The 15,266-nt window shown below is 33.0% G+C and overlaps 1 protein-coding gene across 1 annotated transcript in view; it reads right to left on the bottom strand.

The window, feature by feature from the left end:
- Positions 1 to 15,266, bottom strand: part of LOC127871242 (perlucin-like protein) — a 207,435-nt gene that overhangs the window by 120,854 nt on the left and 71,315 nt on the right. The window lies entirely within an intron of this gene.

Here is a 15,266-nt window from a genome sequence, read left to right as displayed (position 1 = left end):
AGGTTAGGGTTAAGGTTAGGGTTAAGGCTAACCCTATACCCAAACCCGACCCTAACCCTACCCCTACCCCTTACCCTAACCCTCTAACCCCCATGCGCATTACAATACCATGCCTCGCTCGTTGTCGTTGTCCTCTTCCCATCTAATGTCAGTAATGACGTATACAGAACTGGAACAAAGATATATTTACATCAAGGTTCTGTACACATTAAAAAATATATTTCTCGATATGTATTCATATTTACGAAAATCACCTTACGATTACAAACGTGGCCTCTAGAGAGTTGACAACGTATGTATTGACTACACACGAACGGTGGACAAAATGTTAACACCAAAAATCGGGTCATACACTGTTTTTCTAGGCTTTTTAACATTTTTAAGCTTTATTATATGTGGTCTTAAACAGCCGGCTTTGATAGTTGAAAAGTACTCTTTAACCAAAGAGTACTACCAATACCAGTTTGGCAATTAAAGTGTACTTGAATCGAACTTTTATTCCTTTTTATTGTTTTTAATACGCATGACAATGATGTAGTGTAAACGTTAACTCTGACACGTGGTGTAAGGTCCGGCGGTCTTTTTAAGGGTCTAAAGCTCAAATGCTGTGCATTGACCGTTCCATGGCGGTGACCCCAGCGTTAATCAGTTTAAAATTAATTGTTGTATTAAGTTGTGTTTTCCATCATGGTTAATACAATTTGTTAATTGCCTTAAATAAAAGACTATCTTTTGTAGACAAAACTTAGCATCATGATAATACTTCTTGCTCCGAATATTAATTGAAATAGATTTAGTACATGTAACGAGAAAGACAAACACTACACATTATTTTACACTCAGTCCTATATACCCGCTTTAAATAAACACGAATGAAATTAACATATAAATAAGAATATCTTTTAAAAGCAACGATATTGTAATTAATTAATTTGTTGTTATGTCGAATCCAAAAGGACTACGCCGATCGGTCTAAAAACTTCTCAAAATCTTCAATATACTATAGAATTTCACAAAACGTATTTCTTGTGTTGCAGATAGTGTTGATTACGCTACGCACATAAAGAAATTCGATAGGAATACACAAATGATACATATTAAGCTTCTTGTTATTCACATTGAAGAACAGAACCTGTTTTAAATTCTTCAAAACATCAACATGAGAATTGGAAAAACATGTATCATTGTCACTATTTCTAAATATAGTTATCCATAACTCCTGTTCATTATAATTATCAGTAAGGTTATAAATATGAAGTGTTTGAAGTATTTAATTGATTCCGCTGATCCTTTTGTATTTAATTTAATTTAATTTAGATACTATTCTTTAAAACATTGAGAAGCATTGTCAGATTGACAACTTACATTCATTGCTTACCCGTCATGATAGAAGAGAACGTTCATCGTCTCCACACTGCAAGCGGACATCCATGTATAGGCTAGATACTTGGAAAAGTACACTTAGTTCCGAAATCCCTTCTTTAAAGTCCCAATTCGTGAAGTTGAGCACCTTCTTGTCGCTCATCCTGTCCTTGGGATCAGCAGATCTGTAATCTTGTTTCAGAACTTGTCCGGGAAGATGGTACATTCCAAGAGAGGAAAGTATTGTCTCCGATTTGAAGAAGGTCCATTGCATAGTATCCGGGGTTTGATATATATTCAGAAAAAGGTTATGTAATTTATAATTGATATAAATCGCTTAACAACAGTGGAACGCCTTTTTAATCCAGCATTATACGGCATCATTCAAATACGATTTCTTTGCATACACCTTTTCAAGTTGTGTTTTGTATCATTCTAGATTGTTGAAACAATTGATTAAATGTCTTTAATATACGACCTGCGGATGTTGACAACGATTTCTCTAATGGCCATTTGTATGGACAATAATTGTTCTAATGCTTGATCTGTTAATAATTATATCGACTTCTGACCGTTTTATGATTGCGATCATGGTTTGTTTCGGTTAATGTTCCCATCATACCCTTCATTCTGCGTAGAGCGCCCTCTGCCGCAGCTGCCATGGACTGGAAGAAGAGGGGAGGAGAGATTCACCCAACACCACGCAGTAGGACTAAATAAAAAAGGGGCACGATAATAACAGATGCATTTAATCTGAAATTGTGAAACTCATTCTAAAAATACATTTGTCATTTCATTAAAGTTACGATACACGTCGTAATACCCGTCGTACCACTGTATACTTGAATAAACGTCATACGAAATCCATTGTTTAGCTCGAGTCATTGACACAAATTTGTTTTTATTAAACTTCAAACTTAATGCATATGATGCACAAACTTTTGTTCTGAACTAAGATAAAATCGATTTTTAAGTTACAAATAACTCATTCTGTCGTCTTTCCACGTGAAATTAAGGGCCATAGTACGGGAACATCCGTCCGAGTGGCGACAGTAGTCGTCGGGACAAAAAACGCCTCCTGATGGTAAAATCAAGCGAAGGTTTATATAATGCGTTGCACATAAATATGGCCACTACGAAGGATTTCTATCAGATGATTAACACAGTCATTTTATATGCTGTTCCTATTCGATACAACATATACAGCAATTTCGAAACTAAATGAACTCCAAACGATATAATATATTACTTAAAAACATTATCTTGGCATATATACGAACTATTAATTTTCGTGTGTTGTACTATAAAATGTATCCATTTACTGTATATGACTTGCATTTATCCATATACAGAGTAAATATACTTAATGTAACGCATATATGGTATATGATATACATTTATGGAAAACACTATTTATGTAATGATCAATATTTGTTATTACCAACTTTATTACTTCTTATTTATTTGAACTGTTTTAGCATTTCATCTTTATTCAAAATAATAACGTTGATTGCGTTAACCACTTTGCTCATTAGTGTATACTTTCCAGTGATACAGGTTACGACACTGATCGCCTTTATTTCGCAGGTCGGTTAGGCCATGACAGGTCTAACCAGGTATGATGGTTCTTAAAAACGACGCGTGTAACGTATTCCTGTGCATTTCTGAAGAACATATCCCCATTACAATGTTCTTCTTTCATTCTGTTTTTTTCTTTAAACGATAGGCCATATCGAATTTGCTGGCGGCTATCTTGCAGCCAAGTTTTCTGTTACATGTTTCCACCATGTATTTGATAGCTTTTTCAGTTGTTTCGAATCGCTTGAATCGTTTTCAGCCTACTACACGCTTTTTGATATGCGGTTTTCCGCTGTTTATGATATTATTGCTTCATCGTTATTAATTTTACCTTATAACTAATTATGCTCCTTTCAGTTTCGTTCTTGAAGACATAATCTGCTATTCTAGTATTCACTTCTTCCTGTTCTGAAAATTTCTTGTTGAGGTCTTTAAAATAAGTGTCAACGTGTTAATTCTTTGAAGATGCCGAATCTGTGCATTTGAAGAAATGTGTTGATATCTCTCGATTCAAAAGTAAATTTTGAACTTTGAGTCCATAAAGTACAATAACTTATTTCAGCCAATATTGACTTTTCTTGTAAAAACCGACAACAATATCCCTGACGAAAAAAATACTAGCATTTTTGGCATTATTTATTTCCATTTTTTAACACACGCTTTGATGTTTATTGCCGAATTGTTTATAAAGAAGTAATGCGCAAACAGGAAAAGCTCAGAAGAATTGAGAATTCATTGACCGCGAGCGGGTTACCATAGAATTGTAGGCAAACACACTTTTTGACGAGCCAAATTAATAATTAATAACAGCTTTTCAAATGACATCAAATCTTGTATTACTAATCTTTTTAAATTGATTTCTTCCTACAAGTATGCGTATATTTGCAAAACGAAATTTTCTTTTAATTTTGTTGTTATGAGTAGTATGTCTTTGGCGGCAAACATATCTTGTTAAATTTTTTAACATGGTACAGCAATGACAATAAACTAAAAAAACTTTAATTTCCATGAAATCACATTTTGATTTTAATGACACCTCAAAGAAGCATGTTAAATCTAAACATGATCGTAATACGATTTGCCGAGATGTAACTGCCACGTCTGTTGCAAGGAAAAGAGAGATATTATCGGCGACCAATGTCAAAATGCAGTACGATAAAATAAGTCATTGACAGCTTTGGTATTCAATTGTCTAATTGCAACGATGAATGTGTTTAGAATGTTTTCGTTGTTTTTGTTTACGTTTTATTAATGAAGTTGAGACTGAAACCGAAACTAAAAATGTCGAACTGGTCGAGCTGTAAAGCCGATAGCCTAGTGAATAATGAATACTCACCATAACTTATGTTCTCACTGATTGTCAAGCCACTCAAAAATATTCATTATGTAAAAATTCAAGTGATTAAGTTCATGAAAAACGCGAATATTCAATATTTAGTGCGCATTCGTAACTTCATATCGTTCGAACTTATTTTCAACTACGCTATGCCTCTTGATTTGGTAAGGACGATTTGTACTCACTAATTATTTATGCTCGATTCTGCATTGAATTTCAAACAATACAGTTGCTTGTAATTACTTTAGTTACATGCAGGCGCATTGACAAAGTAACAGTTTATCATTGTGCTTATTTTACATTCACAGTAATTAGATCAAATGGTCGTTGATCTCCGATTTTTACATTTGAAGATTATTTGAAAGAGAATGCTTAATTCATCGATCTTTAGTTTGCTAATCAATTTTTACGTAACCAAATTGTTGTCAACCAATTCTCAACAAGAAAAGCTGTGAAAACGTTGTATATAATGTTTGCAACAACTATGACAAAAATGTGTTTTTCAAAATCAGATGTAGTTGAATATTGAATTAAAGGTACGCCGAATCTAATTCAAAAATGCCATTTAATCGTTAAATACGTAAGTGGTCTGAACAGTGGTGTATTTGAGCGAACCAAATCACTTTTTTTAATATATGCGAGATAATCACGGTTTCTATTTTATATCGACTATCTTTCGAACAATGTTAATTTAAACTGATTCATAACGAGTCCATTGCTTCTTAAATGCACTCATTGCTTGATCACAACGAAAAGTGAAAAAGAAAATCTCTATTCTTATCTGTTTTATAAAACTGGCCCCATTATTTTAGATATATACTTGCTACTGTCACGTAAAAAAAATTGAGCTTGCCTATGTGTAATGCGACTGAAATACAGAGCTCTCCAAATTGTGACAATTTGCGAAATGTAACGTTATGATGTATAAACTAAGTGCTTGATTAAACTTGGTCGAAATTCGTGTTTTATGATGTTTATCGTCTCTGCATCATATATATTAATTACGAAACATGGCGTATTTGAGTAAACAAAGGTTCAAAAGTATTGATATGAATACAGACCCCGATGCATAAAATCCGGTCGCATGTTGTTTTCTAATCTGAAATATAACTCTCGAACTGTTTGTTCATGTGATTGGCATTTTTCTGACTAAAAATACTTCTTGGTATAATTCCAAAAAACAAATGAATATGCTTAAGGAGTTCATAAGACTTAACAAATTTAACTTATGAAATCAGTTGTTTGAAATGGTGGAGTTTCGAATCTCTAATGTGCTTAACTAATGTATACGATATACATCTGTACTTAAATACTGTTGAATCTCTAAATTTCATGGAAGTGTGATTTCCGCGTTCCTGTCTAAGCGCGAATTTATAAGGTTCTTCTCAAGGAGCACTTTCGTCTATTGATTTACAGAGTTTATACCTTTTTCAATGTCCATCTGCTATCAATTGTGATAACATAAATAATGTGCTACTTTCGCATTTAAAAGTATTTATTTAAGTTTGAAAGCGTAAACAAAGAACATTATTCTTACATTTGGTCGAAATAAAAACATTCTGTCATTTATATCGTTATGTTTCCGTATGGAAATATTCTATTCCATATAAAAACGTTATTGTGTAGAAAACATGTAAACGTGTTGACAGTAGGTTTTCACAAGGTGACATACCGAGGCCTTTACATCCTGCTCGCTTATGTTCCACGTTAGCGACTTTGGCAGCATCGGGGTTTTAAGGTGTCACATTGCGACGATCTGGGTTTACTACATGTGTGATTTGACAATTCTGCAAATTATGGACAATTCGTTGCATGAGTGGAATCGAAAACCAATTTCAGCATAACATTTTTTGAAGAATTGAAAATTTGACGCAGAATGTTGCCCAATATTCAAAACAGCCAGCCATTCTGTCCGTTAGGAATGTTCTAGAACCATTCGCTAGTGTCTAGGCGTCATTGGGAGGCTTCTTATAGCTTTCCCACATCCAGCGAAACTTAAAGGATAATGAATGCTAACAAAATGGAATGGAATTTTGAATGGAAGAGTTCCGATCCAATCAAAACAGACAAAACACTTCCTAAGATTTCGAGTTACTGGCGACAGTTTTCTAGGAAATACAGTTTCCCATCGAAATCTTCTTTAATCTTTTTTTGTCTTTTCGCTTAACGCACGATCTCTAGGTATGGTTAAAGCAAAACAAATTCTCAACAAAAAGCTTTTTCAATGAAGCCAAATCAGTATACATGTATTGTAGACTGTTCTCAATAATGACAATGATTGGCTGAACAAAAAACAAACCGTTCCGAGTTAATAATAAGGCGTCCAATATTCGAAGTTTCAAATTTTTTGATACCGACGTTTTCAAGTTGCTATTTCGCTCAGGCCCCGCGGATTCCATAGGATAAAGAAGCGTAACCGTAAGATAAAGAATGATCCCAGTCGGTAAGACACGCTACAAAATCCCGCTGAGATGTGACGTTGGAAGGCGCAAAAGGGGTTGAGTTGTTTTTTTAAGAACCCACGTAGAACCGCAAGGGGACAGTGCAGTTTCAATGATTTAATAGTTTCGGTTTCGTTTGTTTACAGGGCAATGAAAGAAATAATGTATATGTGCAATCAAATACCATCGTCAAATGTTATGAATCGATTCACAAAATTTGGCTTAATGGCTCGTATCTTCATTAAAAAAGGTCTTTAGATAAAATTGTTATATCGTGTATCAGTTTAATTTTCTCATATTGTTATTTTTGATGAAATCGTAATTGAAAATGTGATAATGTTACCGGCATTACATCACTCAAGCAGCTTACAACTGTGATTTAAGGTGATAAATGTTTACGCCCCTCCCCTTCTCAACAACAAACGCTGTATTCGATTTTTTTCAGACCCTACTGAATCATTTTGTAAAGGTTAATCGACGTAAACAAATCTTGATAACACATACTTTGATCTAATATCGTCAGTAAGCTTTGATACAATATAAGTTTGTTTGTTGAATTAGGTTTTACGGCAACTCAATACAGACAGATCATATCGCGCCTTTAACACATGATGGTGTTAAATCAATAAAGAATTATACATCATATTTTCAAATATGTTTTTTATCTCATTACAAATATTAATTTGCGTATAGGATGGCACTATTTGGAATAGCTATTACATCACTCAATTGTAAAATATATATCACAATTATATCTTCCAAAAGATGGTTTTATTTTATGCAATTTGTTAAGAGTTGTGCTATTTCAAATTGCAAGCCATGCTGATTTAATTGATTTATGTATTGCTGGTTTGTAATCAATATTTGGTAACTTAACATTAACATCGGGAGTTCAAGAGATTCTTATGCTAGGGTATGAGCATTTTCATTTCCTTGTATACCAATATCCAACAATAAATTTCTGTTTCAGTTTATAAATCACCAAGCAATTTAAAAATGACATTAACAAAAAGTTTTCTATCGAATTTACTTATTTTATAAAAAGCATACTGATAAAGAATGGGTGAGTATAATGAAATTGTTTCTAGTTTGCTTTGAAATAGCGAGATGTGCAATGAAAATAGCTATTGGTTCAGCATAAAACATTGATTTTCTGTCTTGAAACCTATTTTAGCTGTGAAATCGTTGGGAAATAAAGCAAGACATACATGATGTCCATCTGTCGACCCGTCGTAGAGCACATAATTAACACCATTTTTTGTAAAATATTGGTGAATTCAGAATGAAACAGTTCCGAGCTATCATAGCCATTTCTTGTGAATTATAAAAACTGATATTTACCTATATTTAGGGGACATGTAAGTACACAGTAAGGGACATATTTAACGAATTTGATAATCTTAATTGGGAAGAAATATTAACACCTTTCAAACGGTGCTTAAAACAAAGTCTATCATACTGTCATATCAAAACCATACAGGCATACCTACATCCTACTTTCAAATCTACACATACTGTAATATTTATTCCATTCTGTCATACCTTCACCATACTGTGGCATCTACACAATACTGTCATACATACACCATACGTTCATATCTACACCTTACTGTCAATCCTACACCATAATGTCACATCTACACCAAACTGTCATATCAACACCATACTGTCACATCTACACCATACCGTCATACCTACACCATACTGTCACATCAACACAATACTGTCACATCAACACCATACTGTCACATCTTCACCATACTGTCACATCAACACCATACTTTCATATCTACACAATTCTGTCACATCAACACCATACTGTCACATCAACACCATACTGTCACATTTACACCATACTGTCATATCAACACCATACTGTCACATCTACACCAAACTGTCATACCAACACCATACTGTCACATCTACACCATACAGTCATATCAACACCATACTGTCACATCTACACCATACTGTCATATCAACGCCATACTCTCAAATCTACACCATACTGTCACATCTACACCATACCGTCATACCTACGTCATACAGTCATACCTACACCATACTGTCATATCAACACCATACTGTCACATTTACATCATACTGTCATACCAACACCATATTGTCAAATCTACACCATAGTGTCATATCTACAATTAACATATTGTCATATCAAGAACATACTGTCACATTTACAACATACTGTCACATCTAAACCATAATGTCATCTCAACACCATAATGTCACAGCTACACCACGATGGCATACCTACATCATTCTGTCAAATCTAAACCATATTATTATACCTCACTTTTATTCACAATGCTTAACTCCCATAGGCCATCGTGACATAGAAATACTGTCAGACCCAGCGGGAAAAAAATTACTGTCCAAGAAATACTGTCGCTCGCTACCTTGACAATCACGTGCCACCAGCGGGAAAAAATCCATATTCGTGTCATTTTATAAGTTTTGGGGTAGTCGGCTACTTAACAAACCAATCTAAAAAATAAGTGACGATACTTAACACTTACAATGTAAGTTGATTCAATGAAGGGTTACTTTCTTTTTAACAATACTTTGCTCACTGTTTTATATATTTTTAGTGTTTGATATATTTTTTAAACTTAATAAAACATAATATTTACGTTTGCTAGCTACATCTTGTAGATTTTATTACGGTTCTAACAAAGCATTAAAGGTTGTTATTGGTTTTCATTTGTATATATTACTAACCCGTTTCCAGAATACATTTAACCATGATAATTATGCTATATAGAAGAACAAAACACAAGAACACATAGTATTTTATTTGAAAATATACCTTAAATATACATATATAGAAATGAAATTATGAACATATAATGTTGTCAGAAATAAATTAATAAAAACATTACACATTTACAATAAAATACGAAACATAAGTGATTCGCTTATTCGATATTGTTAAATTGAACTGTAAGTGCCATGGAAAAATTATATTTCTTTAAAACGTAGACTCGTACATTCCTTATCCATTTAGACAAACCATGTATTTATCTAAAAGCAAAAATGCATGGATTTGGGTCAGGCAATATGTTATGCCAATTCAAGGTTTCAGTGGATTCAACTGAAGTGTACGATTATTGACGTAAGTTGACGTGACTAATATTGCGCATTCATAGTGTATGCATTTAATTCACACTGAATTAACATCTTCTACTGGGTCGCAAGCAAAAAAATCATATCGAAAAAGTGCAAAGCCTTGTTTCATAGAATGGCGTATAGTAATAGCATTATACATTACTGAAAACTATATAACTCGCTCATCACAATACACCAAACAAAAAAACGTATATGAATTCTTTTCTTTGGTAAGATAAATGCAAAATCAATGAAACTATATATGCGACAATGCTTAGTTGTGGTTAGTATTAACATAATTTAAACACAAATAGACAACATTTTGAACCCGGATTATCTTTGACGCTTGGTTTAAGTTTTTGTCTTGTTACAATAACAAAAGCCGTTTCGACCATATGATACAATACAACCATTATGGCGCCACTGTAATAAATACGAAATTCTTTAAATCAACAAAGTTGGTATTCAACGTGTTTAAAAATGTTTATACTACAAATGAAACATAAATGATTTAAGAAACAACACGAAACCAATACACACAAGTCTAGTCGATAAAGCTTCCGGATTATAGATGAGAGCCGAAAGTCAGTGTTGATTTTCATTGTTTGACTACGTAATCTAATGTAACATTACGATTATATAAACGGTTATATCAACAAAGATCTGTTAGCAAACAAACAACAGTGATCACATTAACATCTACTCATATGCTGAAAAACATAATTTATATTAATACAGGTTACATACATAATATTGACTGATATAAAACTTTCCTTAAAAAGAAAACATCATCTTCAAATAGAAAACTCGATTTCGAAAAGTACGATGACAGAATACAATCGTTTGTCTACCCAATTCGTAAGTGAAATGTTTGAGCTATTAAACCGCATACCGATATTGACTTTCCTCGTGTTATTCAATAGTATTTAATAACTGTATGCAATAAGACAAAAGCTTTGTCCTGAACGGTATTGTATGCGTGTGCCCTACTTAAGTTTTTATTGCATATATAACATGGTCTTTTTCAAATCTGTAAAATATTACACATCAAGTTTATATTGAATAGCACTTGGAAAGGTACACTAATTTGTAATTTTCTATACAGCGATGGTAATGGACAATCAAGAATAGCAAAATACCATGTTTTCATTGTATACATATTAAAATTTACTTGCATTTTTAGTTGACAATTTGGTGTTCATTGTACTATAATGTTATATGTATATGCATTCATACATACACACAGTATGTGTTAGAATAAAACAAATGCGATTTGCTTACAGTTCCATTTTTAGTTTTCTAATACACGATGTCATTCATTTCAGAAGTGAAGTACCACCTACATTAGTTATGAAAATGATAATTTAGTAAATATTCCACTATCTATTATATGAATCAATTGAATAAAATACTTGAAAACACGAACCTATCTGCATAGGCGCAAACCAATTTACAAAAAATAAATACCATGATATACCACCGAACTTGTCTTCCTCGGCAAATTAACTCAAGCTACGATATGCACACGACTTATTTTCTACGCAACAAAATTAATGGACAATCAAGGCTAGCAAAATTCCAGGTTTTCAATAAAGTTATGAATACAAAAAAGTTATTTTTAATCTACCGCACTTTCCACAAATTCTTTCTTAGATCACAACACATTTTGTTCGAATATCTTGCCAGTCGCAACCCAAATGTTCACTTAAATATCGTATTTCAAAAAAATAAATAAAATTAGGCCTCACAGAACCGTTATCTATACTGAAACCTAGTATTAAAATAACATGTATAGTAGACTAATAAAACATATATTTTATAAAATATAATCACTTGTTCACTTCGGAATGGCGGAAGATGTCTAACGTGTTTGAATGCATGTGTCCATCCAGCGATCGTCTTCAAGTATGATTTCATCGCACCTGGTATAGTACAATCGTTGTAAAAGTCACCATGTGATAAAATACATTGGCCAATCAAGTGTGTTTTTATAGATTAAAATGTCAAGTTAATTTGCTAATAAAGTATAAAGAAAATTGTTATCCATGTGGATGGCCTACATTATCTCAAGTTGTATTAATTGGTATGTAACATTAAATAGTGGTCCCTACAAAGGTCTTGTGAATCAGGCCATGGGCTCACAACTGTTCATGCTAAAATGCTTAACATAGTCCTTATGAGGAAACTTATTTTTGAAATATTTATTTTTAAAAAGACAAAGAGTTTTCTATGTCTCAAAATCATGCGATTAGAGCGGCCTGATTGCGGACCTGATTCCGGACCGGGCCAACCACCAAAGGACTAGGTTCACGAAAGTGCCTATTTGGCCCTGTATTTTTGGAATAATCAAATGCATCGAAATGCATTGTTTGGTACTGTTTTTATGTTGTCTAACATTCGATTATACAATAAATACATACACTTTTTGTGTTCGTCGTCTTTTGACCAATATGAACATGATTGATGCCAATGCCAATGTTAAGGCTATAAACAATGTGTTTCGCCACATGCGACAACAAGATATTTCGTACATTTAACCTAAAATGCTACTTCTTTAAGTGGTTAAAGTTTGAAGGTGTCGCAATTGGCGGACTAATTTAAAACATTTGAACATTGTCACTGCTTATTATGTTTTTTAATCCTTCGCTTCAGACGTAAACAAGAAATATTACCAATTTAAATTGATACTAACCATTTTTATCAATGTTGTTTGTTTCCAACAAAATCGAGTCTAATCGACACATGTTTATTTAAGTCACTGATTTTTTTCTTCGGAGAATAACTATCCGAAATAATAATTTTCACGGGAAACAGTTCTACTAGTCCGTGACTAACAGAGTACTGTACTGGCTTCTGTTGACAGCGTTTTTAGCAACCGTTTTAATTTGCGTGATTTCTTGAATTTACCGCGTGTGCTCGTTCGATTGTTCGCCTTTTTAAAACAGTTTTTTAGTAATATCAAGGCGGTCAGTTTGCCATCTTGCCATTTCTTGGGTAGGCTTGTGAACAACTACTACGTAATTATACAAGTGTCTGAAAACTTCTCTTCTTGAATTGGAAACATGGTGACCACGGTCGTAGAAAGTATTTATTACCAATCACACACAAAGTATGTGTTCGGGTCCCGGATCGAACCTGCGCTATGCCATCTAAGCTAGGCGGTCCGGTTAATCACATAACACGAAATTATAAGAATCTTTATTTATATTGCAGTATATTTCATTTTTAAAAGTACTATTGTAATATAATCACACGATCGAGGAACTTTAGAGACCTTTTGAACTAGTTTTAGCCAAAAGACCAAAGATACCTGCGCCTGTCCACCAAAATGTAAGAACATAAATGTAAGCATAGGTCTGCGTGTTGTATTTAAACGTAAGTACAATATAAATATACAACTTAAGAAGTGAATCCGGGCCAATTGATTGTGTTTGCTCAAAACGATTTCCCACGACATGTCTTATACATGTCTTATACAATATTTAGAGTTGAAAACATAATTCAACAATTTCGATATAGATCATTTGCTTTTAAATATACCTTAATATTTAGAACGCCCGCTAATAAACAAAACTAGTAAATGTGCATTTTTTCTGTTATCATGTTCTGTCTGCATAGGTACATTCGATCGAAATCGTTGTATATGTAAATTTGGTTAATTGTATGCGTAACCATGAGGTCAGCTAGATCTTCACAGCGGTTTAAACCCCAAATTCTATTAAATGACTGTTCCAAGGCGGTGATTCTAGTGTTTATCACTGTATGTTTATATTTGGTAATCTTGAAAAAAAAACATTGATACTAATACACATTTTCTTCATATATAGAATCTGACGTTTAATTGATTTCTTAAAAAAAATCTACAACATCTTGATTTAAGTTGTTTGAATGCAGTACACCGTATCCCCTTGCATATTGTCAATGTTTTCATAATTGAGTCTTCAGAGGTTGCAAGCAGTGGAGAACTTAGCTTTTTATGTGGATGACACATATTTCAGTTTTTCCTTTACCCAGGTAGTTTAAAAAATGTCTGTAGATTCATCGCTAGTTTGAAAATTTAATGTCTTGTTGAGATAGACCTTGATTATATCTATATTAATAACTTAAAACATATCCGCTAATTAAATCAATAGATGTGCGATCGTTACGACACTAAACGCATACATTTTCCATATTCGATTCGCAAGTTACGGTTTGGCAGTCATGTTTTCATTTTTGTCTTCATATTTCTATTTCACTAACATCGTTTAAGACGCGTATTCGGCTTGATATTATATTCGGGTAAGAGTGAGGTTCGGCTAGCCCTTAAACCGTATTAAACCCTATAAGCTTCCGTTGACCGTTAACAATCTGTGATCCGAGTTTTAATTATATTTTCTTTGCAAATGAAGTTCTGATAAAATGGTAGCGGATAAAAACACAAATTTCTCTTCTTATATATTTTATAGAGTATCATAGATGTATTGAACAATCGATGTGAAAACTATGTACTAAACGTTATAATTACCTTTCTGCAAGATCTGAGCGTTCTTCCGTTTTGACTTTTGTTTTTGATCCTGAAACGAGACACACATATAGTAAATTTGTTAGAAAATAATAGAGTTTACATGAACAATTTAATGTTTTGCGTATTAAAAATGTCACTCGAAATAATAACTGAAATATTGAGTTACATATCTGTATTTGCCACGAAGAACCTTAAGTTAAAAACGGCCACCGGAAAAACTTTGCGAAACCGAAATTTCGCAAACTTAAGTACCCTTTTTCTTGAAGGTTTGCTTATTTGTGATAAAGTATAAGATAAAAGTCTAACTTGTGATTAATAATTGGTTATTTTTGCTTGTTAAATGCGTTTTCTTCACTATGAACTTTATTTGCAAAGTTGGGGTTCCCATGGGATTTTTGTAATATCCCATGGGATTTTTCATTATCCCATGGGAATTTTGGTTTCCCCCATGGGATTTTTCTCCAGCTTTTTTATGGGAGAAAAAATCCCATGGGATTTTCAAAAACATAAAACACGTTCGATTGTGCTTAGTTATCGATTTTAAGCATTGTTAAAGCATTTGTGCTTATTTTCGTTCAATTTACTTTGATAGAAAAAAAATCCCATTTTTTATGGGAAAAAAAATCCCATGGGATTTTTTTCTGATTTTTAGAGATTTATTCATGTAACCTTCAGAAACACTACCTTTTAACAAATGATGAGCATTTCTCGCGATTTCAACGCGTTATATCGTGTTTTAAAATAATAAAAAAATCCCATGGGATTTTTTTGTCCCATGGGATTTTTTTGGCCCATGGGATTTTTTGTCCCATGGGATTTTTTTTCCAATGGGATTTTTTTTAAGGTATAAGTTTCTAAAAGCTATATAATAATAATAATTATAATAATAATAATAATAATAATAATAATAATAATAATA

Source organism: Dreissena polymorpha, chromosome 3 (assembly GCF_020536995.1).
Source record: "Dreissena polymorpha isolate Duluth1 chromosome 3, UMN_Dpol_1.0, whole genome shotgun sequence".
NCBI lineage: Eukaryota > Metazoa > Mollusca > Bivalvia > Myida > Dreissenidae > Dreissena > Dreissena polymorpha.
Note: the sequence above shows the minus strand (reverse complement) of the source record. Positions and strands in the feature narration are given on the sequence as shown.